The sequence below is a fragment of the Eriocheir sinensis genome, chromosome 50 (genome assembly GCF_024679095.1).
Source record: "Eriocheir sinensis breed Jianghai 21 chromosome 50, ASM2467909v1, whole genome shotgun sequence".
Taxonomy (NCBI): Eukaryota; Metazoa; Arthropoda; class Malacostraca; order Decapoda; family Varunidae; genus Eriocheir; species Eriocheir sinensis.
The window spans coordinates 5,481,780-5,509,534 of NC_066558.1; the positions used below are offsets into that span (position 1 = coordinate 5,481,780).

General features: G+C 39.7%; 1 long non-coding RNA gene across 1 annotated transcript in view; it reads right to left on the reverse strand.

The window, feature by feature from the left end:
* Nucleotides 1-804: 804 nt before the first annotated feature.
* Nucleotides 805-27,755, reverse strand: part of LOC126982004 (uncharacterized) — a 78,050-nt gene continuing 51,099 nt past the window's right edge. The window contains exon 3 of the long non-coding RNA XR_007734449.1: nucleotides 805-874. This is a non-coding gene — a long non-coding RNA (uncharacterized LOC126982004). The remainder of the gene's footprint in view (nucleotides 875-27,755) is intronic.

A 27,755-nucleotide genomic window follows, 5' to 3' on the forward strand; every position in this document is an offset into this window, starting at 1 on the left:
AGGGAAGAAGAGAGGGCAAGGGGGAGGTTGTATGATTGAAGGGAGAGATGGGGAGGAGGAAGAGGGGGGGGAAGGGGAAGAAGGGAGGGAAAAAGAGAGGGAAAGGGGGAGGTTGTATGATTGAAGGGAGAGATGGGGAGGAGGAGGAGGAGGGGCGAAGAGGGAGAAGAGGAGAGGGAAGGGGAAGGAGGGGAAGAAGGGAGGCGAGAGGGGGAGGGTGTGTGTGTGTGTGTGTGTGGTTTTTAGTGGGTGATATGTTTGTGTGTATCTGTGTGTGTGTGTGTGTAACGACGATATCCTTAATGTAACATGTCAGTACTATGTTGTCAGTGCTAAGTTCTATGTGGCGTAAGAGAGACCAGTAAGAGAGACAGTCTTTCCCAGTTGGCTAGTTGGTCTCCTCCTCCCCTAGGGCAACATATCGCATGCATAGATTTCAGAACACAAAAGAACAGTGATGACGGTGTGGGGTCATTTTTTCACACTTAGATGCTTCACTTAGTTACTCTGATAGTAAAGATTGGGTTCAAGATGGTAAAGAAGATAGTAAGAAGATAGAAGATGGGATGTTTTACGATACGGGATGAGAGATGACACAACCACAACGGCAACACTCGACCCTAACTGCCCCATTCACTAACACCAAACAGGACACCTCTTCTAACGTAACTAACTGCTCTTTCGGCCACCTCTTCGGATTCTTTACATGACCAGCGAGTAGCGGGCTTTTTTTATTATTATTGTTTCCTTATTTTTTGTACCCTTGTGCTGTCTCCTTTAATGTAAAAAAAAAAAAATTACACACTCACCTCGCTGCCAGGCCGTGTGGGGATCCGTCCTTGTCACTGCTCGCTCACACTCTCCTCCCGCGGCCCTGAGGAGGAAGAACACACACACTTTAACTTTATTTTCCAGGCTTGTCATGAAGTTAGAGAAAGCGTCGTTTGTCAACACTAAGAGCAACATGTCAGAAGCAAAGCAAGTCTTCCGAATCTTTAAAAATGCAGAAGGTAAAACGTGAAAAATGCTCATGTACAAAAACACATTAAACGAAAAATAATGAAAAATAAAAAAAAAATGCTGATGTACAAAAACACATTAAACGAAAAATAAAAAATAAATGCTGATGTACAAAAACACATTAAACGAAAAATAATATAAAAAAAAATGCTCATGTACAAAAACACATTAAACGAAAAATAATATAAAAAAAAAATGCTCATGTACAAAAACACATTAAACGAAAAATAATATAAAAAAATGCTGATGTACAAAAACACATTAAACGAAAAATAATATATAAAAAAATGCTGATGTACTAAAACACATTAAACAAAAAATAATGCAAAATAAAAATAAAATGCTGATGTACAAAAACACATTAAACGAAAAATAATGCAAAATAAAAATAAAATGCTGATGTACAAAAACACATTAAACGAAAAATAATATAAAAAAAATGCTGATGTACAAAAACACATTAAACGAAAAATAATATAAAAAAAATGCTGATGTACAAAAACACATTAAACGAAAAATAATATAAAAAAAATGCTGATGTACAAAAACACATTAAACGAAAAATAATATAAAAAAAATGCTGATGTACTAAAACGCATTAAACGAAAAATAATGCAAAATAAAAAAAAAATGCTGATGTACAAAAACACATTAAACGAAAAATAATATAAAAAAAATGCTGATGTACTAAAACACATTAAACGAAAAATAAAATAAAAAAAATGCTGATGTACAAAAACACATTAAACGAAAAATAATATAAAAAAAATGCTGATGTACAAAAACACATTAAACGAAAAATAATATAAAAAAAATGCTGATGTACAAAAACACATTAAACGAAAAATAATATAAAAAAAATGCTGATGTACTAAAACACATTAAACGAAAAATAATGCAAAATAAAAAAAAAATGCTGATGTACAAAAACACATTAAACGAAAAATAATATAAAAAAAATGCTGATGTACAAAAACACATTAAACGAAAAATAATATAAAAAAAATGCTGATGTACTAAAACGCATTAAACGAAAAATAATGCAAAATAAAAAAAAAATGCTGATGTACAAAAACACATTAAACGAAAAATAATATAAAAAAAATGCTGATGTACAAAAACACATTAAACGAAAAATAAAATAAAAAAATGCTGATGTACAAAAACACATTAAACGAAAAATAATATAAAAAAAATGCTGATGTACAAAAACACATTAAACGAAAAATAATATAAAAAAAATGCTGATGTACAAAAACACATTAAACGAAAAATAATATAAAAAAAATGCTGATGTACAAAAACACATTAAACGAAAAATAATATAAAAAAAATGCTGATGTACTAAAACGCATTAAACGAAAAATAATGCAAAATAAAAAAAAAAATGCTGATGTACAAAAACACATTAAACGAAAAATAATATAAAAAAAATGCTGATGTACAAAAACACATTAAACGAAAAATAAAATAAAAAAAAATGCTGATGTACAAAAACACATTAAACGAAAAATAATATAAAAAAAATGCTGATGTACAAAAACACATTAAACGAAAAATAATATATAAAAAAATGCTGATGTACAAAAACACATTAAACGAAAAATAATATAAAAAAAATGCTGATGTACTAAAACGCATTAAACGAAAATAATGCAAAATAAAAAAAAATGCTGATGTACAAAAACACATTAAACGAAAAATAATATAAAAAAAATGCTGATGTACAAAAACACATTAAACGAAAATAATATAAAAAATGCTGATGTACTAAACGCATTAAACGAAAATAATGCAAAATAAAAAAAATGCTGATGTACAAAAACACATTAAACGAAAAATAATATAAAAAAATGCTGATGTACAAAAACACATTAAACGAAAATAAAATAAAAAAATGCTGATGTACAAAACACATTAAACGAAAATAATATAAAAAATGCTGATGTACAAAAACACATTAAACGAAAAATAATATAAAAAAAATGCTGATGTACAAAAACACATTAAACGAAAAATAATATAAAAAAAATGCTGATGTACTAAAACACATTAAACGAAAAATAATATAAAAAAAATGCTGATGTACTAAAACACATTAAACGAAAAATAATATAAAAAAAATACTGATGTACAAAAACACATTAAACGAAAAATAATGCAAAATAAAAAAAAAATGCTGATGTACAAAAACACATTAAACGAAAAATAATGCAAAATAAAAAAAAAATGCTGATGTACTAAAACACATTAAACGAAAAATAATATAAAAAAAATACTGATGTACAAAAACACATTAAACGAAAAATAATATTAAAAAATGCTGATGTACAAAAACACATTAAACGAAAAATAATATAAAAAAAATGCTGATGTACTAAAACACATTAAACGAAAAATAATGCAAAATAAAAAAAAAATGCTGATGTACAAAAACACATTAAACGAAAAATAATATTAAAAAATGCTGATGTACAAAAACACATTAAACGAAAAATAATATTAAAAAATGCTGATGTACAAAAACACATTAAACGAAAAATAATATTAAAAAATGCTGATGTACAAAAACACATTAAACGAAAAATAATATTAAAAAATGCTGATGTACAAAAACACATTAAACGAAAAATAATATAAAAAAATGCTGATGTACTAAAACGCATTGAACGAAAAATAAAATAAAAATGCTGATGTACAAAAACACATTAAACGAAAAATATTAAAAAAAAATGCTGATGTACAAAAACACATTAAACGAAAAATAATATAACAAAAAATGCTCATGTACAAAAACGCATTGAACGAAAAATAAAATAAAAATGCTGATGTACAAAAACACATTAAACGAAAAATAAAATAAAAAATGCTCATGTACAAAAACACATTAAGCGAAAAATAATGCAAAATAAAAAAAAATGCTGATGTACTAAAACGCATTAAACGAAAAACAAAATAAAAATACTGATGTACAAAAACACATTAGACCAAAAATAATGCAAAATAAATAAAAATGCTGATGTACTAAAACGCATTAAACGAAAAATAAAATAAAAATACTGATGTACAAAAACACATTAGACCAAAAATAATGCAAAATAAAAAGAAAAAGACGACTTAAAAATTGCTGAAGACGACAAATATAACAAAAAAAAAAAAGTGGAGTATGTAAACCACCTGAACCGAGTGAAGATAAATGAGAAATATGAAACAAACAAAAACATACAAATACAAAAATGGTTAAAAATGTAGCGCTAAAATATATAAAAAAATAATGTAATAAAAACAAAAATAACGAATAGATGACAGAAAATAAAATAAATTATCCCACCCACTACAATAATACAACTGATTTCTCCCCCCTCCCCTCCTTTCCCCGCCCCTCCCCCCCTCTCCTTCCTTTCCCCACTAATTTCCCCTTTTCCCACCTCCCCCTCCTCTCCCCATTTCCCTCTCCTCCTCTCCTTTTCCCGTCCCTTCTTCCCCTTCCCTCTTCTCCCCCTTCACCTCCTCCTCCCACCCCCCTTCCCCCTCCCTTCCCTCACCCTTAATCCTCCCCTCCCCTAACTTTCCCATTCTCCTTCTCATCCTGTCTTCCCTCCCCTCCTATTCCCTCCACCCCTCCTCCCTTCCCCTTCCTCCTTATCGTAGTGATGATGTATATATATTATTAAAACGCAAGCTCTGGGGGAGAGGAATGGGGGAAGAGGGGAAGGGGGGAGGGGGAGGGGGGCCTTACCTTAACGCCGTGATCTCCAGGTGAAACCAATACATTAACGGGGCAAGAGGGTGCTAGGCGGCGGTGAGGGGAGGGTCGTAAGGGCGGTAATCCTGGCCTTTGTTGTGGAGTGCTGGGCCTTACTGACGGTGGTGGGGAGAGAGTGAGAGGTGTGTGTGTGTGTGTGTGTGTGTGTGTGTGTGTGTGTGTGTGTGTGAGAGAGTGTGTGTGTGTGTGTGTGTGTGTGTGTGTGTCTCTCTCTCTCTCTCTCTCTCTCTCTCTCAAAATCCTCCTTCCTCCAAACACACTTATTTTCAAATTAGCTAACGTCTCTCTCTCTCAAAATCCCTTCCTTCCCTGCAAACACACTTACTTTCAAATTACCTCTCCCTTAAACTTTCCTCCCTTACCTCCCTCCTCCTCCTCCTCCTCCTCCTCCTCCTCCTCCTGTATCTCCACGATGAGAGATGACCTAACCTGACCTAAGCTGACCCGCTGTTTACACGCGTGCTCATCGCTCTGTTGACCTCGAACCGCCTCTCTGTTGACCTGGTGCTTAGGCGTTATCTCCGGCTCACGATAACGAGGATCCGGGTTGTGTAGTGGTGAGGGGAGGGGGAGGGGGAGGAGGGGGAGGGGGAGGAGGAGGAGGAGGAGGAAAGGGGAATAGAGGGAGGAGGGAGGATGCGAGGGTAAGGAGAGGGGAAAGACAGTGATAGGGAAGGGAAGGGAAGGGAAGGGAAAGTAAGGGAAGGGAAAGGAAGGGAAGGGAAGGGAAGGGAAGGGAAGGGAAGGGAAGGGAAGGGAAGAGAAGGGAAGGGAAGGGAAGGAAAGGGAAGGGAAGGAAAAATAAGGGAAGGGAAGGGAAAGGAAGGGAAAAGAAGGGAAGGGAAGGGAAGGGAAGGGAGAGTAAGGGAAGGGAAGGGAAGGGAAGGAAGGGAAGGGTGTGTGTGTGTGTGTGTGTGTGTGTGTGTGTGTGTGTGTGTGTGTGTGTGTGTGAAGGAAGGAGAGAGAGAGAGAGAGAGAGAGAGGAGATTTAACACGTTTTTGATAGATTTCGTTCATTTTTTGTCTCATTCCTCGAGTTTTTATCATTTTATCATTTTTTTATTTAAATTTATGAATGGCATCAGTCTCTCCCGCTATGGCTGCGTGTGTGTGTGTGTGTGTGTGTGTGTGTGTGTGTGTGTGTGTGTGTGTGTGTGTGTGTGTGTGTGTGTGTGTGTGTGTGTGTGTGTGTGTGTGTGTGTGTGCGTTAATCACGTTCGCATCAAAGTAATTACGTTCACCTATTTCCATTTTTTCCCATTATGCCTGTCTGTCTATCTGTCTGTCTGTCTGTCGATTTGCATGTCTGTTAATTTCGTGTGTTTGTGTATCTGAGTGTTGTCTGTCTATCTGTCTGTCTGTCTATCTGTCTGTCTGTCTGTCGATCTGCATGTCTGTTAATTTCGTGTGTTTGTGTATCTGTGTGTTGTCTGTCTATCTGTCTGTCTGTCTGTCTGCCTAGATATGTTTACCTGAATATTTACCTGTTTGTCTGTCTCTTTCTGTCTAATTGTCTTTGTCTGTCTGTCTGTCTGTCCTGTATGTATGTATGTATGTATGTATGTATGTGTGTCTGTCTGTCTGTCTGTCTGTCTGTCTATTTCTCAGTATTCCATCCTTTCTTTCCCCTTCTTTTTCTCCCTTTTCCCTTTCTCCCCTGTTATATCTCATTTTCCTGTCTACTGTTCCTTTTGCTCCCTTCTTCTTCCTCTTCCTCCTTCCCTTCTTTTTTCTTGACTAACTTTTTTTTTCTCCCTCCTATTTTCGCTTTTTCTTCTCTTCTCTTTTTACTCCTGTTTACGTATGATGGTCTCTCTCTCTCTCTCTCTCTCTCTCTCTCTCTCTCTCTCTCTCTCTCTCTCTCTCTCTCTCAGCTTGTTTGAGACACTAACTCGACAAAACATGAAAAGTTGCGAGTCGTGGCAGAAACACGTTTGGAACACGACGTAATCCTGTACCAAGACCTCCCCGGGGACACCTCGAGCCTGACCTGACCTGACCTGACCTGACCTGAGTTGCATACGAATGACCTCATCTCACGGGCAGACTGACATGATGAAAAGGAGAGAGAAAAAAAAAAGGGAGGGAAATAAGGAAAGGAAAAATAAGAAAAAATGGCGTGACCGTAGGATTATTTGTGTGTGTGTGTGTGTGTGTGTGTGTGTGTGTGTGTGTGTGTGTGTGTGTGTGTGTGTGTGTGTGTGTGTAAACAGTTTATGGATTAGTGTCCATAGTCTCTCTCTCTCTCTCTCTCTCTCTCTCTCTCTCTCTCTCTCTCTCTCTTAAAGGTGTTAGAAGAAGAAGAAGAAGAAGAAGAAGAAGAAGAAGAAGACAAAAAGGAGAGAAAAAGAAGACAAAAAAAGCAAAACAAAAGAACAAAATAAAAAATAACAAGAAAAATAACAATGATAACAAAAACATGAATAATAATAACAATAACAATAAGTGTATGGAAAAAAGAGGAGGAAGAGGAGGAGGGAAACAGACACCAATAACCACCCTCTTCCTCTTCCTCCCCTTCTCTTCCCCTCCCTTCCTCCCTCTTCCTCTTCCTCCCCTTCTCTTCCCCTCCCTTCCTCCCTCTTCCTCTTCCTCCCTTCCTCCCTCCTTCCTCCTCTTCCTCCCTTCCTCTTCCCTCCTTCCTCCTCTTCCTCCTCCCTTCTTCCCCTCCCTTCCTCTTCCCTCTTCTCTTCCTCCCTCTTCCTCCTTCCCTCCCTTCTCTTCCCTCCTTCCTCTTCCTTCTTCTCCCTCTTCCTTCCTTCCTCCCTCTCTTACTTCCTCCTTCCTCCCTCTTCCTCTTCCTCCCTTCTTCCTTCCTCCCTTCTTCTTCCTCTCCTCCTCCTTCCTCTTCTCTCCTCTCTCCCCTCCTTCCTCCCCTCTTCCTCCCTTCTTCCTTCTTTCCTCCTCCTTCCTCCTCCTCTTCCTTCTTTCCTCCTTCCTCCCTCTTCCTCCTTCTCTCCTCTCCCCTTCACCTCCCCACCCATGATAGGAGATAAGGTATTTTAAGAGCTCAGAAAACCAACCAATCACAGCTCATGTTTACCTGCGTCGCCAGCCAATCACACGCGCCCTCCCTCTCAGGTGTGAAGGAGCTGGAAGGGGCAGGTGAGCACAGGTGTAATGATGGGAGTTAAAAGAAGAAAAAATGAAGGGAATTAAGAATGAGGTAAAAATGATGGAATATTGCATGATAACACTTTGCATGAGAGGGAAGTGATGATGACGATGATATTGATGATGAAAATAATGATAATGAAGAAAAGGATAATGGAAGTAATAATGTTTTTTTTTTATTCTGAGGCAAAAAAAGAAAAGGGTAAAAACAGAGAAAGTCATAAAAAGACAGACACAAAAAATAAAGATACACAAACAGACAGATAGACAAGCAAACACATAGACAAACAGACAAATAGACAGGCAAACAGATAAATAGACAGAAAAACAGATAGACAAACAGACAGATAGACAGAAAAACAGAGACAAACAGACAGATAGACAGAAAAACAGATAGACAAACAGACAGATAGACAGAAAAACAGATAGACAAACAGACTGATAGACAGAAAAACAGATAGACAAACAGACAGATAGACAGAAAAACAGATAGACAAACAGACAGACAAACAGGCAAACAGATAGACAAACAGACATAAAAACAAAGAAATATTCACACCCAAAGAAAGAAAGACGGACAGAAACAAAGACAAACATAGAGACAAAATACAATATAAAAATCATAAAAACAAAAACAAAACAATAAAAAAAGATGCAAACAGAAAAATAAAACAGACAAATAAACAGATAAACAAATAAACAAGCAAACAGAGAGAGAGAGAGAGAGAGTCTAATGCCCACATCTAAGGTTCCAATGAGCAAACTTTTCTACTTGATGAATGAAATCACCCTCGGATTGGAGGAGAAAGGAGGAGGAGGAGGAGGAGGAGGAGGAGGAGGAGGAGGAGGAAGGGAGAGGGAGGAGAGCAGGTGAGGAAGGGAATCAAGTGGAAGGAAGGGAGGAAGAGGGAGAGGAAGGCAGAGGAGGGAAGGAAGAGGAGGGGAGGAGGAGGAGAGGAAGAAGTGAGGTGGGAAAAGAGGAAGAGGAAGGAAGGAATAGGCGAGGAGGAGGAGGAGGGGGAAGGAAGAACCAAGGAAATAGATAACAGAAATAGGAGGGAAGGGAGAAGAGTAAAGGAGGAAGTGGAGGAAGAAGAGAGAAGGAGAAGGAAGAAGAAGGAAGAGGAAGGAGAGGAGGAGGAAGAGAAGAGAGGAAAGAAGGATTGGGTACGAAGGAAGGAGGAGAGAGACACGAAGCTAATAAAGCGAAGAGAGGAGAGAGGAGAGGAAAGGAGGAGGAGGAGGAGGAGGAGGAGGAGGAGGAGGAAGAAAGTGATAAAGAAACAATAAAAACAACTGTGATGGTGATGGTGATGGTGATGGTGATGGTAGTAGTAGTAGTAGTAGTAGTAGTAGTAGTAGTAGTAGTTGTTGTAGTGATGTGAATGGTAGTAATGTTTGTTATTGCTATTGTTGTTGTTATCGTAGTAGTAGTAGTAGTAATAGTAGTAGTAGTAGTAGTAGTAGTAGTAGTAGTAGTAGTAGTAGTAGTAGTAGTAGTAGTAGTAGTAGTAGTAGTTAGTAGTAATAACAAAAGTAACAACGGATTTTATTTTGTCATTTTTATTATTTATTTATTTTATTTCGTTATGCTTCAAACTTTACCATTAAATTTCAAACTATCAACACTCTCTCTCTCTCTCTCTCTCTCTCTCTCTCTCTCTCTCTCCCTTTAAATCTTCCCAGCTGTCCTTTTAACACCTTTTTCTCTCCCTTTTTTTCTCTCTTCCTCTCTTTAAATCTTCCTCCACCTCCCTGTTTTTTTCCTCCTCTTTGAATGTCCTTCCTCCACCTCCTTTCCATTTTCTCTCCCTCCTTCTCTCTGTTCTCTCCTTCCTTCTTTCCCTCTCCCTCTCTCTCCCTTATTCTTTCATATATTTCTTCCTTCCTCTTTTTCTTTCATTACCTTATTCTCTCTCTCCTTTCTTCCCTTCTCCTTCTTCTCCTTCATTATATTATTCCTTTCTCCTCTCCCTTCCTCTCTCTCTCCTTCCTTCGTTTTTTCTCCCTTCTTTTTCATCTTCTCCCCTTCTCCCCCTCCTTCCTTCCTTCCTTCCTTCTTTCCACTCCTTTCTCTCGATGTTTTCCCTTCTTCCTTCCTTCTTTATTTCCTTCCTTCGTTTCCGTTCTCTTGATTTCCTTCCTTCCTTCCTTTCTTCTCTTACCTTCTTTCCCTTCCTTCCCTTCCCTTCCCTTATCTTCCTTCCTTCCTTTCTTCCTTCCCTTCCTTCCTCCTTTCTCCTCTCTCCTTTTCTTTCCTCTCCTTCCTCCTTCCTCCTTCCTTCCCTTCCTTCCTTCCTTTCCTTCCTTCCTTTCTACCTTAGCTTCCTTCCCTTTCCTTTCTACTCTCCTCTCCTTCCTCTCTCTCTCTCTCTCTCTCTCTCTCTCTCTCTCTCTCTCTCTCTCTCTCTCTTCAGTTCTTTCTTTCCTTCTCTCTCTCTCTCTTTTATTCTCTCTTCCTCTCTTCTTCTTTCCTCTCTCTCTCACTCTCTCTCTCTCTCTCTCTCTCTCTCTCTCTCTCTCTCTCTCTCTCTCTCTCTCTCATATCTCATTACCTGGAGGAAAAAAAAATATTCTTATCTCCAACACCTGTTACTGATGGAATGGAAGGAAGGTAGAGAGAAAGGTGGAGAGATGGAGGAGGAAAAGGGGAGGAAAAGGAGAGGAAAAGGGAGAATAGGGAGGGTAATGAAAGGGAAAAGGGAGGAATAAGGGAGAAAAAAGGGGAGGAAAAGGTGGAGGAAAAAAGGAAGGAAGGAAGGATGGAAGAATGGAGAGAAAGTGAAGGAAAAATAAAGGAGAGAGAGAGAGAGAGAGAGAGAGAGAGAGAGAGAGAGAGAGAGAAATGCATAAAAGCTAATTATATGAAGCAAGGAAACCAAGAGAAGGAAAATAAACCTGTCGGGAAAAGAAATTGCAAGAAAACGAAAAAAAAATAAAGAAAAAAAGAAAATGGAAAAAAAATGAAAATGTTGCAAAAGAATAAATTACCGTAAAGGAAGGAATGGGAAAGGAAGAGAAACGGGGAGGAGAAGAAGGGGAGGAGGAGGAGGAAAAATGGTAGAGAAAGGGAGGGAGGGGAAAGGAATGAAGGGAAAGGAAAAAGGAGGGAAAGAAAGGAAGTAGAGGGCGAGGGGAGAAAAAGAGGGGGAAAAGGAGCAGGAAAAAGATAAAGGAAAGGAGGGAGGGGAAAAGGATGAAGGGAAAGGAATAAGAAGGGAAAGAAAGGGGAGAGAGAGAGAGGAGGAGGGGGAAGAAGAGGGGATAGAGGAGAAGGGGAGGAAAAAAAGGGGAGAGAAAGGGAAGGGGAAAAGAGGGGATAGAGAGGGAGAAGGAAAGAGGTAGAGAAAGGGAGGAAGGGAAAGGAAGGAAAAGGGGGAATGGAAGGGGAGGGGAAAGAATGGGAAAGGAAGCAAAGAAAGACGAGAGAAAGGGAGGAGAAAGAGGGGATTGAGGGGGAGAAGGAAAGAGGTAGAAAGGGAGGAAGGGAAAGGCAGGGAGAAGGGGGAGGGAGAGAGGATAAAAGAAGAAAGGAGGGAGGGAAAAGGGGAAGACAAGGAGTAGAAGGGGGAGAGAGGAGAGAGAGAGGAGAGAGAGAGAGAGAGAGAGAGAGAGAGAGATGGGGAGAAGGAAAGGAAGAGATGGGGGAGAGAGGGAAGGAGGGGAGAGCAGGGGATCAGATGGAAGGGGGGAAGGGGGAGGGGGGGAGGGGGTGTAAATATGACGAAAATATGCTCGGGGGGGGGAGGGGGGAGGGGGAGGAGGGGGCGACGACCTATTAATTACCCTCATTGTAGCACGAGTCCATTAGAGGGTTATTAATGGGGAGAGAGAGAGAGAGAGAGAATAACAAAAGAAAAGGAAAAGGAGAAATTGAAGAAAAAGAAAAGAAAACGAGAAGCAAAAAGAAGAGAAAATAAAAGAAAAAGAAGAAAAAGAGAAGAAAAAGGAAAGGAAAAGAGAAGAAAAAAGGAAAAAGGGAAAGAAGAGAGAGAGAGAATAACAAAAAAAAGGAAAAGAAGAAATTGAGGAAAAAAAAAGAAAAAGAAAGAAAATAAAAGAAAAGAAGAAGAAAGAAAAAAGAAAAAGGAAGAGAGAGAGAGAGAGAGAGAGAGAGAGAGGGCCGCTTATTCAAAATTCAGGAAAAATATCAAACACACAAAAGTTTCGGAAATTGAAATCCACCTTCCTGTTTTCTTTCTTTTTTTTCCTCTGTTTATTTTCCTTTTAAAATTCTTCTTCCTCCTTTATTCCTTTTCTCACCTTATTTTTCTTCCCTCTTCTTCTCCTCCTCCTTCTTCGTCCTTTCCCTTCCTTTTAATTTCCCTTTTTAAATGTTCCTTTATCTTAACTTCCCTTTCCCTCCTCCTAAACTGATTCCTTCTTACCTTCCTCCTCCTCCTCCTCCTCCTCTTCCTCCTCCTCCTCCTCTTCCTCCAGTACCCTTCTATCTTCCTCCTCATTATTTTCATGTCGAGTATAAACATTACCCCCCTCCTCCTCCTCCTCCTCCTCCTCCTCCCGACAGGTGAGCCGCTTTGCACCTTTACCTGTCTGCTCGTCACATCCGGCCTAATGAACAAGGTGGAACAAGGTATTTCAGACAGGTGACTTTAATGAATGCAAGGGTTATATGTTGAAAATGGCCTGGCACCCCCCTTCTCTCTGTCTGTCTGTCTCTCTGTCTGTGTCTCTCTCTCTCTCTCTCTCTCTCTCTCTCTCTCTCTCTCTCTCTCTCTTATTTCTTCATCTTTTCCTCTTCTCTTTCCTCTTTCCTACTCCCTTTTCGTTCAGTTTTCCCTCCCTCTTTCTTTCCCTTCTTCCTTTTCCCTTCTGCTCCTCTTCTTCTTCCTCTTCCTCCTCTTCTCTTCCAGTTTTTCCTTTTCCATTTCCTTTCAAATTTCTCTTCAAATCTTCTCCTATTTCTTTCTTTCTTCTCCTACTCTTCTAATTTCCTCTTTTCCTCTTCTTCTTCTTCCTCCTCAAACTAAATTTCTCCTTTTCCTCCTTTTCAACATAAGCTCTTTCCCTCCTCCTCCTCCTCCTCCTCCTCCTCCTCCTCTTCAATCTAATTTCCTTTTCTCCTCTTCCTTTCCTTCCCCCTCCTCAACCTGAATTCCTCTCTTCCTCCTTTTAAACATAAGCTCTTTCCCTCCTCCTCCTCCTCCTCCTCCTCCTCCCCCCCCTCCCCGTGTCACCTGTCCTGTCGGCAATTAAACTTACAAAAGGTCAAAAGGTGAGCAGCAAGGCGTATACCAATGTTTCACGGGCGAATTAAAACAGGTAACACGGACACCTGCTGGGAATGGCGTACACCCGTCGTGGGGTTACCGTGTCATACCTGGGTGTTGATTAGATCTATACCTGGATGTTTTGTTAGTGTTACCTGAGCGCTTGTTGGTGTAGGTGAGGTGTTAATTTTACTTTCCCTTTTATTTCTTTTTCAGTCTTCCTCCTTTTTCTTCTCCGTTTTCATCTCTTCTCTCCTTTTCCTTTCCCTTTCCTTCCTTCTAATCCTATATATCACGACTTTTTTCTCCTCCTCTTCCTCCTCCTCCTTTTTCTCTTCCTCTTACTTTCCTCCTCCTCTTTCTTCTTCCTCTACTACTTCTTCCTTCTTCCTCTACTTTCCCTTCTACTTCTCCTCCTTCTATAGCCAAACTACTTACGTTATCCCTTCATCTTCTTCTCCTCCTCCTCCTCCTCCTCCTCCCCCTTTCCATTATTTTATGTTTTGTTTTACTGATTTCTGGTTTTGATTTTCATATTTTCTTTATTTTTTTTATTTCGCTTAGTTTGTTATTGTTTGTTTGTTTGTTTGTTTGTTTTTCTTCTCTAATATCCGATGTTTTTTGTTTTGTTTTTATTTTATTTTTCCTCCTCGCCTCATTTATTTATTTTTTTCTATTTGATCGTTCTATTATTTGTTTGTTTGTTTGTTTTTATGTCCTTGTTTTCTTGTTTACTTCTTGTTTTCGTTGTTTTCTTTCTCTCTTTTTTATTTAATTTATTTTCACATTCCACAAATTTTAACCTTTTTTTCTTTACTTCGCCCCCTTCCATTTTTCCTTTGGCAGCAGTCTCTCTCTCTCTCTCTCTCTCTCTCTCTCTCTCTCTCTCTCTCTCTCTCTCTCTCTCTCTCTCTCTCTCTCCTTTCTTTACATTTACTTCTCTTTGTTTAATCTGTTGTTATTTTCCTCCTCCTCCTCCTCCTCCTCCTCCTCTTCCTCCTCCTCCTCTTTCTTCCAATTCACCTTATCTCTTCTCTTGTTTTGGGTTTCTCTTTCTTATCGTTCTATTCCTCCTCCTCCTCCTCCTCCTTCTCCTCCTCTTCCTCCTCCCCCTCCTCCTCCTCCTTGACTCGTTTCTCCCTTGTTGTCCCCTTTTTATGCGTCTCTCTCTCTCTCTCTCTCTCTCTCTCTCTCTCTCTCTCGTCTTCATCCTCCTTCTCTTCTTTCTCCTTCTACCTCCAATTCTACTTCTTTTCCTTCTTTTCTTCCTTCTTCTTCCTCTACTTCTGCTTATTCTTCTCTTCCTCTTCCTCCTCCAACCAAACTACTTACATTATCCCTTTCTCTCCTCCTCCTCCTCCTCCTCCTATAGCGATCCGTCTCCGTCTCGTTCCGTACGCGTCATAACAGTCTATCGTGTTTCCCATAATAATCAAAATACAATCACCGACTCTTATGATCAAGGCCAAGGGTCATAAATTAGGGAATGGTGGTAGTGGTAGTAGTAGTAGTAGTAGTAGTAGTAGTAGTAGTAGTAGCAGTAGTAGTAGTGGTGGTGGTGGTAAAGGATGGAAGGAAGAAGAGGGAAGGAGGGAGAATGGGTGAAAGAAGTGAAAGAGAAGGAAGGAAGGAAGGAAGGAAGGAAGGAGGGAAAGAAAGAAGAATGGAAATGAAGAAAGGATAGGAAGAAGGAAGAATGGGTAGAAGAGAAAGGGAAGGAAGGAAGGAAGGAAAGAAGAATGGAAATGAAGAGAGGATAGGAAGGAGGGAGAATGGGTAGAAGAAGAGAAAGGGAAGGAAGGAAAGAAGGAAGGAAAGAAGAATGGAAATGAAGAGAGGATAGGAAGGAGGGAATTAAGGAAGGAACGAAGGATAAAGGGAGGTGAAGGAAAGAGAGAAGAAGGAAAGGAGAAGGAGGAGGAGGAAGAGGAGGGAAAAGTAAATAGGAAATGGAAAAACCAAAGGAGGAAGGGAAAAAAAGTGAAAAGGAGAGAAAAGGAAAAGAAAAGGAGAAATAGAGAAAAATAAAAAGGTTGAAAAAGATGAAAAAATTGTATAGTTGTGGAGAGAGAGAGAGAGAGAGAGAGAGAGAGAAGCAAACAAACAAACTAACAGATACACAGAGATACAGACAGACACAGAACGAAAAAGCAGACGGCGAGGACAGAGACAGACAGGCACGGACAGACAGAGAGACAGACAGACACAAAGACAGACAAATGAGGGAAAAAAATAAGTGAAAAATATCCAGAAATCGAAGAATTTGAAACTGCGCCAAGGAGGAGGAGGAGGAGGAGGAGGAAGGAAGAAAAGAGGGAGAGAAGATGGAGTCGTGGGAAAGGGAGAATAACGAATGGGAAGAAAAGGAAGAAAATAAAAAAAAAGTTAAGTAAGTGCAGGAGAAGGAGGAGGAGGAGGAAGAGGAGGAGGAGGAGGAGGAGATATCTTGTGGCTATACTTCTTCCTCCTCTTCCAACTCCATCTCTCTTCCCTTCCTCCTCCTCCTCCTCCTCCTCCTCCTCCTCCTCCTCCTCTTCCTCTTCCTGAATCGCCTCGAAGCAGATGCAAAAATCCTGCGCCACGCCTCCTAAACCTTCTTCCTCCTCCTCCTCCTCCTCCTCCTCTTCACTATCCTACGACCCAGCAAAGAGGACGGTGCTTTTCTCTCCTCCTCCTCTTCCTCCTCCTCCTCCTCCTCCTCGTTGTAGTGGTCCTTGTTTCCCTCTTTTTCTTCCTCCTCTTTTTTTTTCCTTCACCTTGATTTGTGTGTTTGGTGGAAAAAGTCCTCCTCCTCTTCCTCCTCCTCCTCCTCCTCTTCCTTCTCTTCCTCCTCCTCCTATAACCTCGCAATGACCTTGTTTCGAGGGGAGAGAAGACTGGACATCCTCTTCCTCCTCCTCCTCCTCTTCTTCTTCTTCTTCTTCTTCCTCTTCCTCCTCCTCCTCTTCGTCTTGTTCTTCTTGTTCTTGTTCTTCTTCCTCCTCCTCCTCCTCTTCCTCCTCTTTCTCTTCCTCTCCCTCCTCTTCTTCTCCTTCTTCTTCTTCTTCTTCTTCTTCTTCTACTTCGTCCTCCTCCTCCTCCTCCTCCTCCTCCTCTTCGTGTTTCTGTAGGTAGTCTTCCTGTTGTCTTCTCTTGTCTTCCTCGCTTTCACTGTCTTCTCTATTTCTTTTATCTTCTTTTATTTTCTCCGTTATGTTCCTCCTTCGCCTCCTCCTCCTCCTTCTCCTCTTTGTTGTCTCCTTCCTTCTTCCTTATCTTCTTCACTCTCTTTTCTTCCTTTTTTATTTCGTTTCCTTCTCTCCCTTCTTCTTTTCCTCTTTTTTTTCTTGTTTCTTCTTTTTTTACTCCTTCTTTCTCTTTTATTTCTTTTTTTCTTTTCTTTGGTTTGTTTTTTCTTTGTTTTTTTTCTTCTTGTCTCATTACTTCTTCCTCCTTTACATATTCGTTTATTTTTTTCCTCCTCCTCCTCTTCCTCTTCTTCTTCCTCTTCCTCTTCTTCCTCCTCCTCCTCCTCCGCGTTGTCTTGTGTTTCTAAATTTTCTACCCTTATCTTCCTCCTCCTCGTCTACACACAAAAGAAGAGAAAAATACACCAGAGAAAAAAGGAAGAAGAGAAAGAAAATAAAAATGAACTGTAGAAAGAAAGAAAAAAGGAAGGAAAGAAAAGAAAGAAAAAAAGGAAGGAAAGAAAAGAAGAAAAGAAGGAAAGAAAAGAAAGAAAGGGAAAGAAAAGAAAGAAAAAAGGAAGGAAAGAAAAGAAAGAAAAAGGAAGGAAAGAAAAGAAAGAAAAAAGGAAGGAAAGAAAAGAAAGAAAAAGGAAGGAAAGAAAAGAAAGAAAAAAGGAAAGAAAAGAAAGAAAAAAGGAAGGAAAGAAAAGAAAGAAAAATGGAAGGAAAGAAAAGAAAGAAAAAAGGAAGGAAAGAAAAGAATGAAAAAAGGAAGGAAAGAAAAGAAAGAAAAAAGAAAGGAAAGAAAAGAAAGAAAAAAGGAAGGAAAGAAAAGAAAGAAGAAAAGAAAGAAAAAAGGAAGGAAAGAAAAGAAAGAAAAAAGGAAGGAAAGAAAAGAAAGAAAAAAGGAAGGAAAGAAAAGAAAGAAGAAAAGAAGGAAAGAAAAGAAAGAAAAGAAGGAAAGAAAAGAAAGAAAAAAGGAAGGAAAGAAAAGAAAGAAAAAAGGAAGGAAAGAAAAGAAAGAAAAAAGGAAGGAAAGAAAAGAAAGAAGAAAAGAAAGAAAAAAGGAAGGAAAGAAAAGAAAAAAGGAAGGAAAGAAAAGAAAGAAAAAAGGAAGGAAAGAAAAGAAAGAAGAAAGGAAAGAAAAGAAAGAAGAAAGGAAGGAAAGAAAAGAAAGAAGAGAGGAAGGAAAGAAAAGAAAGAAGTAAGGGAAGAAAAGAAAGAAGAAAATAAGGAAAGAAAATAAAGAAAAAAAGGAAGGAAAGAAAAGAAAGAAAAAAGGAAGGAAAGAAAAGAAAGAAAAAAAGAAGGAAAGAAAAGAAAGAAAAAAGGAAGGAAAGAAAAGAGAAAAAAGGAAGGAAAGAAAGAAGAAAAGAAGGAAAGAAAAGAAAGAAGAAAAGAAGGAAAGTAAGGAAGGAAAAAAATGAATGAATGAAGGAAGGAAGGAAAAAGGGAAGGGAGGAAGAAAGAAAAAGAAACAAAGGAAGGAAGGAAGAAATAAAGTATAAAGGAAAGGAAGTAAAGAAAGATGGATAAAAGGAAGGAAGGAAGGACAAAATGAAGGAGAGAAAAAGACATAGGAAAAAGAATAAAGAAAGGAGAGAAGGAAGGATTACACATACGTTCACAAATACATATTTACATACACACATACATACATACATACATACATACACACACACACATACATATATACATTTTAAAGTTAGAAAAATAAGTAGAAAAAATGTTTGATTAAGAAAGAAAACATGACAAAGAAAGAAGATGAGAGAGAGAGAGAGAGAGAGAGATACATATGCATGAGGTGATTAATTTAAAGTCATTAAATACATAAAGTTTTTTCCTGCACTCTTGAATATTACACACACACACACACACACACACACACACACACACACACACACACACACACACACACGCACACACACTAAGCAATTAAAGCACCACGTCAGCGCATTAAACAAACAAATAAACAGAACAATTATAATCTAAAAAAAAACTTAAATTTCCCGCCAAAAAACTGAGACAAACAAACAAAGAAGAAGAAGAAGAAGAAGAAGGGAGGGGGGGAAGAGGAAGAGGAGGAGGAGGAAGAGGAGGAGGAGAAGGAGGAGGAGGAGGAGGAGGAGGAAAAAGAAGAAAAAGAAGAAGAAGAAGAAGAAAAGAAGAAGAAAAGGAGAAGAAGAAGAGGAAGAAGCAGAAGGAAAATGAAGTAGAGAAACAAACAGAATAGGAGTGAAAAGAGAAACAAGATAAATGCAAAAGAAATGAAAAGATGATAAAATAGTACAATGAAAAGAGAAAAAAAACGAGTACAATGACAAAAATAATAATAATAATAATAATAATAATAATAATAATAATAATAATAATAATAATAATAATAATAATAATGTAGTTTTCTTATTTCACACTTATTGAAACAAAGACAAAGGTTGAGGAGAAAATGAAAATGTGTTTACGGAGGAGGAAGAGGAAGAGGAGGAGGAGGAGGAAGAGGAGGAGGAGGAGGAGGAGGCACTTCCACACTTTCTTCTCTTTGTAAATCTCCATCCTCCTCCTCCCTCCTCCTCCTCCTCCTCCTCCTCCTCCTCCCTCCTCCTGCTTCCTCCTTTGACATGAAAACATTCCAAAGAAACATTTAGTCAGCTTCTTCCTCTCTCCCTCCTCCTCCTCCTCCTCCTCTTTGTCATTCTTATCTCAATACTCTTTTAATATTCTTTTCTCGAGTTATTTCTGTAATGAGTATGTTATTTTTTCTTCTTATTTAGTGGTTTGTATTTTTGTCTGTCTGTCTGTCTGTCTGTATGTATGTATGTATTATCTATTTATCTATCTATCTATCTATCTTCATCTATCTATTGTTCTTTTTCCCTTTTCTCAGGTCTATTATCTATTAACTGTTGCTTCACCGCCTGAGTTTCTTCCCTTTTTGAGAATAAAGAAAAAAAGAAGAAAATAAGAAGGGAGGAAAAGACAAACTAGAGAGAAAAGAAGAAAATGAGAAAAAAGAGGAAAATACACAATGATAAAAGATGAAAAGAGGAAAATACACAATGATATAAGAAGAGGAAAATACACAATGATAAAAGAAGAAAAGAGGAAAATGCAAAAAATATAGAGAAAAGAAAGAGAAAAGAAAATACACAGTAACAAGAAAAAAAAGATAATTCCATGAAGACAAAAAAAATAAGTTGAGAAAGACAAAGTTGAGGATTCCTGACAACCTCTCTCTCTCTCTCTCTCTCTCTCTCTCTCTCTCTCTCTCTCTCTCTCTCTCTCTCTCTCTCTCTCTCTCAGGTCTTCAGGATGTTGTTTTGACTCCTGTTTCCTTGTGTAGTGACAGCGCCCCTGCATACCAAAAGGCCAACACCTCTCCTTCCCTCTCCGCACGTCACCCTCTCATCACGGGGAAAGTCACGGACAGAATGTTGACCTTCTGTAGCGAAGCATTTTCAGCCCTTCGCATCAGGTCCTACAAGACTCATGCCTGGGAAAGTCACGGACAGAATGTTGACCTTCAGTAGCGAAGCATTTTCAGCCCTTCGCATGAGGACCTACAAGACACATATGGACCAAAGTCTATATATACAAAGTCAATTCATACGCAGCTTTGTGGGAGGAGACGCGGCAGAGGCGTGGTTTATGCGTGACGTTATTTGGAGCCAAACTAGAGAATGTAGAAACAGGGATTTAGAGAAAACGAAAAAAGGCGGACTAATTTAAATCAATCACTTCAACATGCCCTTCCTCACACCCCACACCGCCGTTTGTAGGCATCGGAATTACAGTCACGCAATAGCACAATAAGAAGACATATTTTTCCGTCAGTGGCTTGCCTGAACGCGCTGTGAAAGAAGGCAAGCATGCACATCCAGAGTGCACATACGGCCCCAACTTTAGTCACCCCTAAACTGGCGGGTATTTTTTTTTTTTTTTAGCTTCAAGTGACGTCATCCCGCTGCCTCCGCCCCAAAACCGCCTCCTGCGCGTACCGGTGGCAGTTTTGAAGCAGAGTGACTTGATTTGGTATATATAGACTTAGGCGAGTATGACTTCAGACACATCACAGCGGGAAAGTCACGGATAGTGTTGCCTTCCCATAGCGTGGTAGACATTCCTCGCGGGTTATCGATTCGTCTTGTAATACACCTTGGACACTTAATCCTCCCTGTCAGTTTGGTCCATAATTATCGTTCTGCTTCCACCCCATAATGCACTGCGTCCGTGTATTGTGTTACGTGTTCTTGGTTATTATTTTTTTTTTATATATATTCGTTTCTTGTTTTGTTTTTTACCGCAAAGGAAGCATCTGTATCAGGACACCTCCCGAAATTGACCCTTTTTTCGGCCACCTCTTTTGATACTTTTTAGGAGCGGCGAATAGCGGGCTTTTTTTTATTATTGTTTCCTTTTTTTGTGTGCCCTTGAGCTGTCTCCGTTATTGTAAAAAAAAAAAGAAAACTCAAGGGCATAAAAAAGAGGGGAAAAAAGCCCGCTAATCGCTGCTCCTGTATAAGAGTTTGTTTATTTTCTTTATTTTCCAGTTTTTATCTTATTTTTCTTTTATATTTAGCTTTTTTTCTACTTTCATTCTTGTTTGTACTTTTTTCTTCTCTTTTCTCTCATCTTTTTCTTCTTGTTCTTTTTCTTTACTTTCTTTATATAAACGTGGTGTTTTCTTCTCCTTCTCCTCCTCCTCCTCCTCCTCCTCCTCCTCCTCCTTCTCGATATATAAGATAAGACAACCACGTGAAGACCAAAGGAATGCTCTCTCTCTCTCTCATCAATCTTTCAATCTTAGTTCCTCGCTTCTCTCTCCAATTTATCATTCTATTTAAACTCCGTCTATCTATCTATCAATCTATTTATCTATCTATCTATCTATCTATCTATCTGTATGTATGTATGTATGTATGTATGTGTGTTTGGAGGTCTGACTTTATCTTTTTTTTCATCTGTCTGTCTGTCTGTCTGTCTGTCTGTATGTCTGTCCTAGAATGAAACACTTCCACCATTAACAGACAGACAGCTGAGTTATGGCTTCTTCCTTGGCCACGCCCTCCTGCACGCGGTTCGGAGGAGGAGGAGGAGAAGAGGAGGAGGAGGAGGAGGCAAAATGGAGTAGGATGTGGCTATGTGACTGCTGGTAGTGGAAATGGCAAGGAGGAGGAGGAGGAGGAGGAGGAGGAGGAGGAGGAGGAGGAGGAGGAGGAGGAGGAGAAGAAGAAGAAGAAGAAGAAGAACAAAAGAAAAACAAAAGCAAGAAGAACAAGAACAAGAAGAGGAAGGAGAAGATGAAAAGAAGGTGAAGGAAAAAGAGAAATAGGAGGAGGAGGAGGAGGAGGAGGAGGAGGAGGAGGAGGAGGAATAAGATAGAGGGTGAGGAAGAGAAGAAAGGAGGTAAGGAAGGAAAGAATGGAGACACGATAAATGGAGGAGAGAGAGAAAGATGAGAGCGGAAAGCAAAATGGAGGAGGAGGAGGAATGAGAACGAAGAGAAACGGAACACGAGGAAAAGGAAAACGAAAACAAACAAGAACACGTAAAAGACGAAGAAAAAAGAAAAGTAAAAAGAAAAAACAAAAAGAAAAGAAAATGCAACTTTCCACTCAAGGGGGAAGACAAACGAGAGAGAGAGAGAGAGAGAGAGAGAGAGAGAGAGAGAGAGAGAGAGAGAGAGAGAGAGAGAGAGGAACATGATAACTGGGAGATGACAAAGATGAAGTGAATTAAGGGATAGAGGAGGGGATGGAGGAAAGTGTGGAAAAGTGAGAAAAGATTACCCGGAATGGAGGATGAAGAGGAGAGGAAACAATGGAGGAGGAGGAGGAGGAGGAGGAGGGCTGTCTAATATCAAAAGGAAGAGGGAAGAAAGGAGAAATCTTGCCAAGAATTACAAGAGAGAGAGAGAGAGAGAGAGAGTATATATATTCCATAAATCGATAACGTACAGACTAACAGTGAGACAGATCGCCATGCGCAGGTCATCGCTGGACGTGTAAGCAATGGGGGGTTACCCGGCCAAGCCACAGGGCTCACGTTAGAGTACATGGATTATTATTATTATAGTTGCGCTCTCTCTCTCTCTCTCTCTCTCTTCTCCTCATATATTTCTCCCTCCCTCCTTTTCCTCCCTTTTCTTCTAACTTCCCTCCCTTCCTCCTCCTCCTCTTCCTCCTCCTCCTCCTCCTCCGAAAGATCGAGGATTAGGAGGGAAAAAAAGATGCCACGATTTTTATTTTGCACGAGAGAGAGAGAGAGAGAGAGAGGTTTCATTCAACACAGCGCACTTTGCAATCCACATCTCTCTCTCTCCCGCTGATATCTCGGATTAGCAAGAAGCCACAAGATTAAAGAATGGAGAGAGAGAGAGAGAGAGAGAGAGCGCAAAACAATCCTTTCTTATCTCTTCATTCTTACACGTTCACTTTTAACTTTTCTTCCTTTTCTTCCTTCTTTGTTATGGGACGGAGTGGTGACGCGTGCGTGGGTTCAAACCAGGTTGTTAATGGTTGTCCTTGTGTTAGGCTCATGCTGCGTGCGTGAGAATATACTATTATTTACCTGCATGTAGTGATTTATTGTCAATAGCAAAACGTATTTATGTATTGATTAAAAAATGAGATGTATATTTGCAAATAGATCTGCTGTATGATCACATTTACCTTTAAAAGCGATGTTTCTTATTACCCTTTTCTGAGCAACGAAAACATCATCTAGGTAAGACGGCCAGGCCAGGTACACCCCCACACAAACAAACAATACATAACATTAACCCGGTAGCAGCGACGGGCCAAATTTGTGGCTTTACCGTGTAGCAGCGACGGGCCAAATTTGTGGCTTTACCGTGTAGCAGCGACGGGCCAAATTTGTGGCTTTACCGTGTAGCAGCGACGGGCCAAATTTCTGCCACGATATAAACCTCCCAAAATAGATGATGCATAAACTGATCACACATACGTTGATATATATTACGAAATGGTTTGCGTGAGTGATGATTCTCTCTCATTATTTTGCTTAGAGGGGCCTTTAACCTAACCTAACCTAACCTAACCTAACCTAACCTAACATGACCCCCGCAGCTACCGGGTTAACGATAATTATAAATGCATCTTGTTTTGGGGGTCGGAAGTCGGTAAATATAAGCGGCTGAGTACGACAATCTGGCACCGTTGAATTATAGCTAAAACATCCCAGACCAAATATCCCAGCCCCGTATACTGCAGAAAAAGTATATCCTCTTTTGAGAGTATCTAGAGTCTGGGTTAACAGGTGGACTTCAGGACAGCATATGGGTAGTCTTGGACCACTCGGAGAGAACTGAGCATTGCCAGCTGATACCGGTAGGCGGGATGCGAACTCGGGGCCTCCAGGATACCACTCAGCCACCGCCTCCCCAGAAGTATTCCAGGCCAAGTATTCCAGTCCAAGTATTCCAGTCCAAGTATTCCAGGCCAAGTATTCCAGTCCAAGTATTCCAGACCAAGTATTCCATTTCAAGTATTCCAGTCCAAGTATTCCAGTCCAAATTTTCTAGTCCAAGTATTTCAGTCCAAATATTCCAGACCAAGTATTCCAGTCCAAGTATTCCAGTCCAAGTATTCCAGTCCAAGTATTCCTGTCCAAGTATTCTAGTCCAAGTATTCCAGTCCAAGTATTCCAGTCCACGTATTCCAGCCCAAGTATTCCTGTCCAAGTATTCTAGTCCAAGTATTCCAGTCCAAGTATTCTAGTCCAAATATTTCAGTCCAAGTATTCCAGTCCAAGTATTCCAGTCCAAATATTCCAGTCCAAGTATTCCAGCCCAAGTATTCTAGTCCAAATATTCCAGTCCAAGTATTTCAGTCCAAGTATTCCAGTCCAAGTATTCCAGCCCAAGTATTCCTGTCCAAGTATTCCAGTCCAAGTATTCCAGCCCAAGTATTCCTGTCCAAGTATTCCAGTCCAAGTATTCCAGCCCAATTATTCCTGTCCAAGTATTCTAGTCCAAGTATTCTAGTCCAAGTATTCTAGTCCAAGTTTTCCAGTCCACGTATTTCAGTCCAAATATTCCAGCCCAAGTATTCCTGTCCAAGTATTCTAGTCCAAGTATTCCAGTCCAAGTATTCCAGTCCAAGTATTCCAGTCCAAGTATTCCAGTCCAAGTATTCTAGTCCAAGTATTTCAGTCCAAGTATTCCAGTCCAAGTATTCTAGTCCAAGTATTCCAGTCCAAGTATTTCAGTCCAAGTATTCCAGTCCAAGTATTTCAGTCCAAGTATTCCAGTCCAAGTATTCCAGTCCAAGTATTCCAGTCCAAGTATTTCAGTCCAAGTATTCCAGTCCAAGTATTCCAGTCCAAGTATTCTAGTCCAAGTATTCTAGTCCAAGTATTCCAGTCCAAGTATTTCAGTCCCAGTATTCCAGTCCAAGTATTTCAGTCCAAGTATTCCAGTCCAAGTATTCCAGTCCAAGTATTTCAATCCAAGTATTCCAGTCCAAGTATTCTAGTCCAAGTATTCCAGTCCAAGTATTTCAGTCCAAGTATTCCAGTCCAAGTATTTCAGTCCAAGTATTCCAGTCCAAGTATTCCAGTCCAAGTATTCCAGTCCAAGTATTCTAGTCCAAGTATTCTAGTCCAAGTATTTCAGTCCAAGTATTTCAGTCCAAGTATTCCAGCCCAAGTATTCCTGTCCAAGTATTCCAGTCCAAGTATTTCAGTCCAAGTATTCCAGTCCAGGTATTCCAGTCCAAGTATTCTAGTCCAAGTATTCTAGTCGAAGTATTCCAGTCCAAATATTCCAGTCCAAGTATTTCAGTCCAAGTATTCCAGTCCAAGTATTCCAGTCCAAGTATTCTAGTCCAAGTATTCCAGTCCAAGTATTCCTGTCCAAGTATTCCAGTCCAAGTATTCCAGTCCAAGTATTCCAGTCCAAGTATTTCAGTCCAAGTATTTCAGTCCAAGTATTCTAGTCCAAGTATTTCAGTCCAAGTATTCCAGTCCAAGTATTCTAGTCCAAGTATTCCAGTCCAAGTATTCTAGTCCAAGTATTCCAGTCCAAGTATTCTAGTCCAAGTATTTCAGTCCAAGTATTCCAGTCCAAGTATTCTAGTCCAAGTATTCCAGTCCAAGTATTCTAGTCCAAGTATTCCAGTCCAAGTATTCTAGTCCAAGTATTCTAGTCCAAGTATTCCAGTCCAAGTATTTCAGTCCAAGTATTTCAGTCCAAGTATTCTAGTCCAAGTATTTCAGTCCAAGTATTCCAGTCCAAGTATTCCAGTCCAAGTATTTCAGTCCAAGTATTTCAGTCCAAGTATTCTAGTCCAAGTATTTCAGTCCAAGTATTCCAGCCCAATTATTCCTGTCCAAGTATTTCAGTCCAAGTATTCTAGTCCAAGTATTTCAGTCCAAGTATTCCAGTCCAAGTATTCCAGTCCAAGTATTTCAGTCCAAGTATTCCAGTCCAAGTATTCCAGCCCAATTATTCCTGTCCAAGTATTTCAGTCCAAGTATTCTAGTCCAAGTATTTCAGTCCAAGTATTCCAGTCCAAGTATTCCAGTCCAAGTATTTCAGTCCAAGTATTTCAGTCCAAGTATTCCAGTCCAAGTATTTCAGTCCAAGTATTTCAGTCCAAGTATTTCAGTCCAAGTATTTCAGTCCAAGTATTTCAGTCCAAGTATTCCAGTCCAAGTATTCCAGTCCAAGTATTTCAGTCCAAGTATTTCAGTCCAAGTATTTCAGTCCAAGTATTCCAGTCCAAGTATTCCAGTCCAAGTATTCCAGTCCAAGTATTTCAGTCCAAGTATTCCAGTCCAAGTATTCCAGTCCAAGTATTCTAGTCCAAGTATTCTAGTCCAAGTATTCCAGTCCAAGTATTTCAGTCCAAGTATTCCAGTCCAAGTATTCCAGTCCAAGTATTTCAGTCCAAGTATTCCAGTCCAAGTATTCTAGTCCAAGTATTCCAGCCCAAGTATTCCAGTCCAAGTATTCTAGTCCAAGTATTCTAGTCCAAGTATTCCAGCCCAAGTATTCCAGTCCAAGTATTCCAGTCCAAGTATTCTAGTCCAAGTATTCCAGTCCAAGTATTCCAGTCCAAGTATTTCAGTCCAAGTATTCCAGTCCATGCATTCCAGTCCAAGTAATCCAGTCCAAGTATTCTAGTCCAAGTATTCTAGTCCAAGTATTCCAGTCCAAGTATTTCAGTCCAAGTATTCCAGCCCAAGTATTCCTGTCCAAGTATTCCAGTCCAAGTATTTCAGTCCAAGTATTCCAGTCCAAGTATTCCAGTCCAAGTATTCTAGTCCAAGTATTCTAGTCCAAGTATTCCAGTCCAAATATTCCAGTCCAAGTATTTCAGTCCAAGTATTCCAGTCCAAGTATTCCAGTCCAAGTATTCTAGTCCAAGTATTCCAGTCCAAGTATTCCTGTCCAAGTATTCCAGTCCAAGTATTCCAGTCCACGTATTCCAGTCCAAGTATTTCAGTCCAAGTATTCCAGTCCAAGTATTTCAGTCCAAGTATTCCAGTCCAAGTATTCTAGTCCAAGTATTCCAGTCCAAGTATTCCAGCCCAAGTATTCTAGTCCAAGTATTCCAGTCCAAGTATTCCAGTCCAAGTATTCTAGTCCAAGTATTCCAGTTCAAGTATTCCAGTCCAAGTATTTCATTCCAAGTATTCCAGTCCAAGTATTCCAGTCCAAATATTCCAGTCCAAGTATTTCAGTCCAAGTATTCCAGACCAAATATTCCAGTCCAAATATTAAAGACAAAGCATTCCAGTCCAAGTATTCCAGTCCAAATATTCCAGTCCAACTATTCCAGTTCAAGTATTCCAGACCAAATATTCCAGTCCAAATATTCCAGTCCAAATATTCCAGACCAAATATTCCAGACCAAATATTCCAGTCCAAATATTCCAGCCCAAATATTCCAGACCAAGTATTCCAGCCGAAATATTTCAGTCCAAATATTCCAGCCCAAATATTCCAGTCCAAATATTCCAGCCCAAATATTCCAGACCAAATATTCCAGCCCAAATATTCCAGACCAAATATTCCAGACCAAATATTCCAGTCCAAATATTCCAGTCCAAATATTCCAGCCCAAATATTCCAGACCAAGTATTCCAGCCCAAATATTCCAGCCCAAATATTCCAGCCCAAATATTCCAGCCCAAATATTCCAGACCAAGTATTCCAGTTGCCAATTCACTGGAAGTTCCCATGTCAACCCTCCCTTCCCTCCCCTCCTCCTCCTCCTCCTCCCCCTCCTCCTCCTCCCTCTCCTCACATATGAAACTTTCCAAGCATCTCCACTCTCCTCCTCCTCCTCCCCTTCTTCTTTTCTATTCCCTTCCTCTTTCCCCTTCCTCTCCTACCTTTTAAAGACACTCCCTCCCTCCTCCTCCCTTTCCCTCCCATTCTTTTACCTTCCTTCCCTTTCCTCTATCTTCCCTTACCTCTCCCCTCCTTCCCCC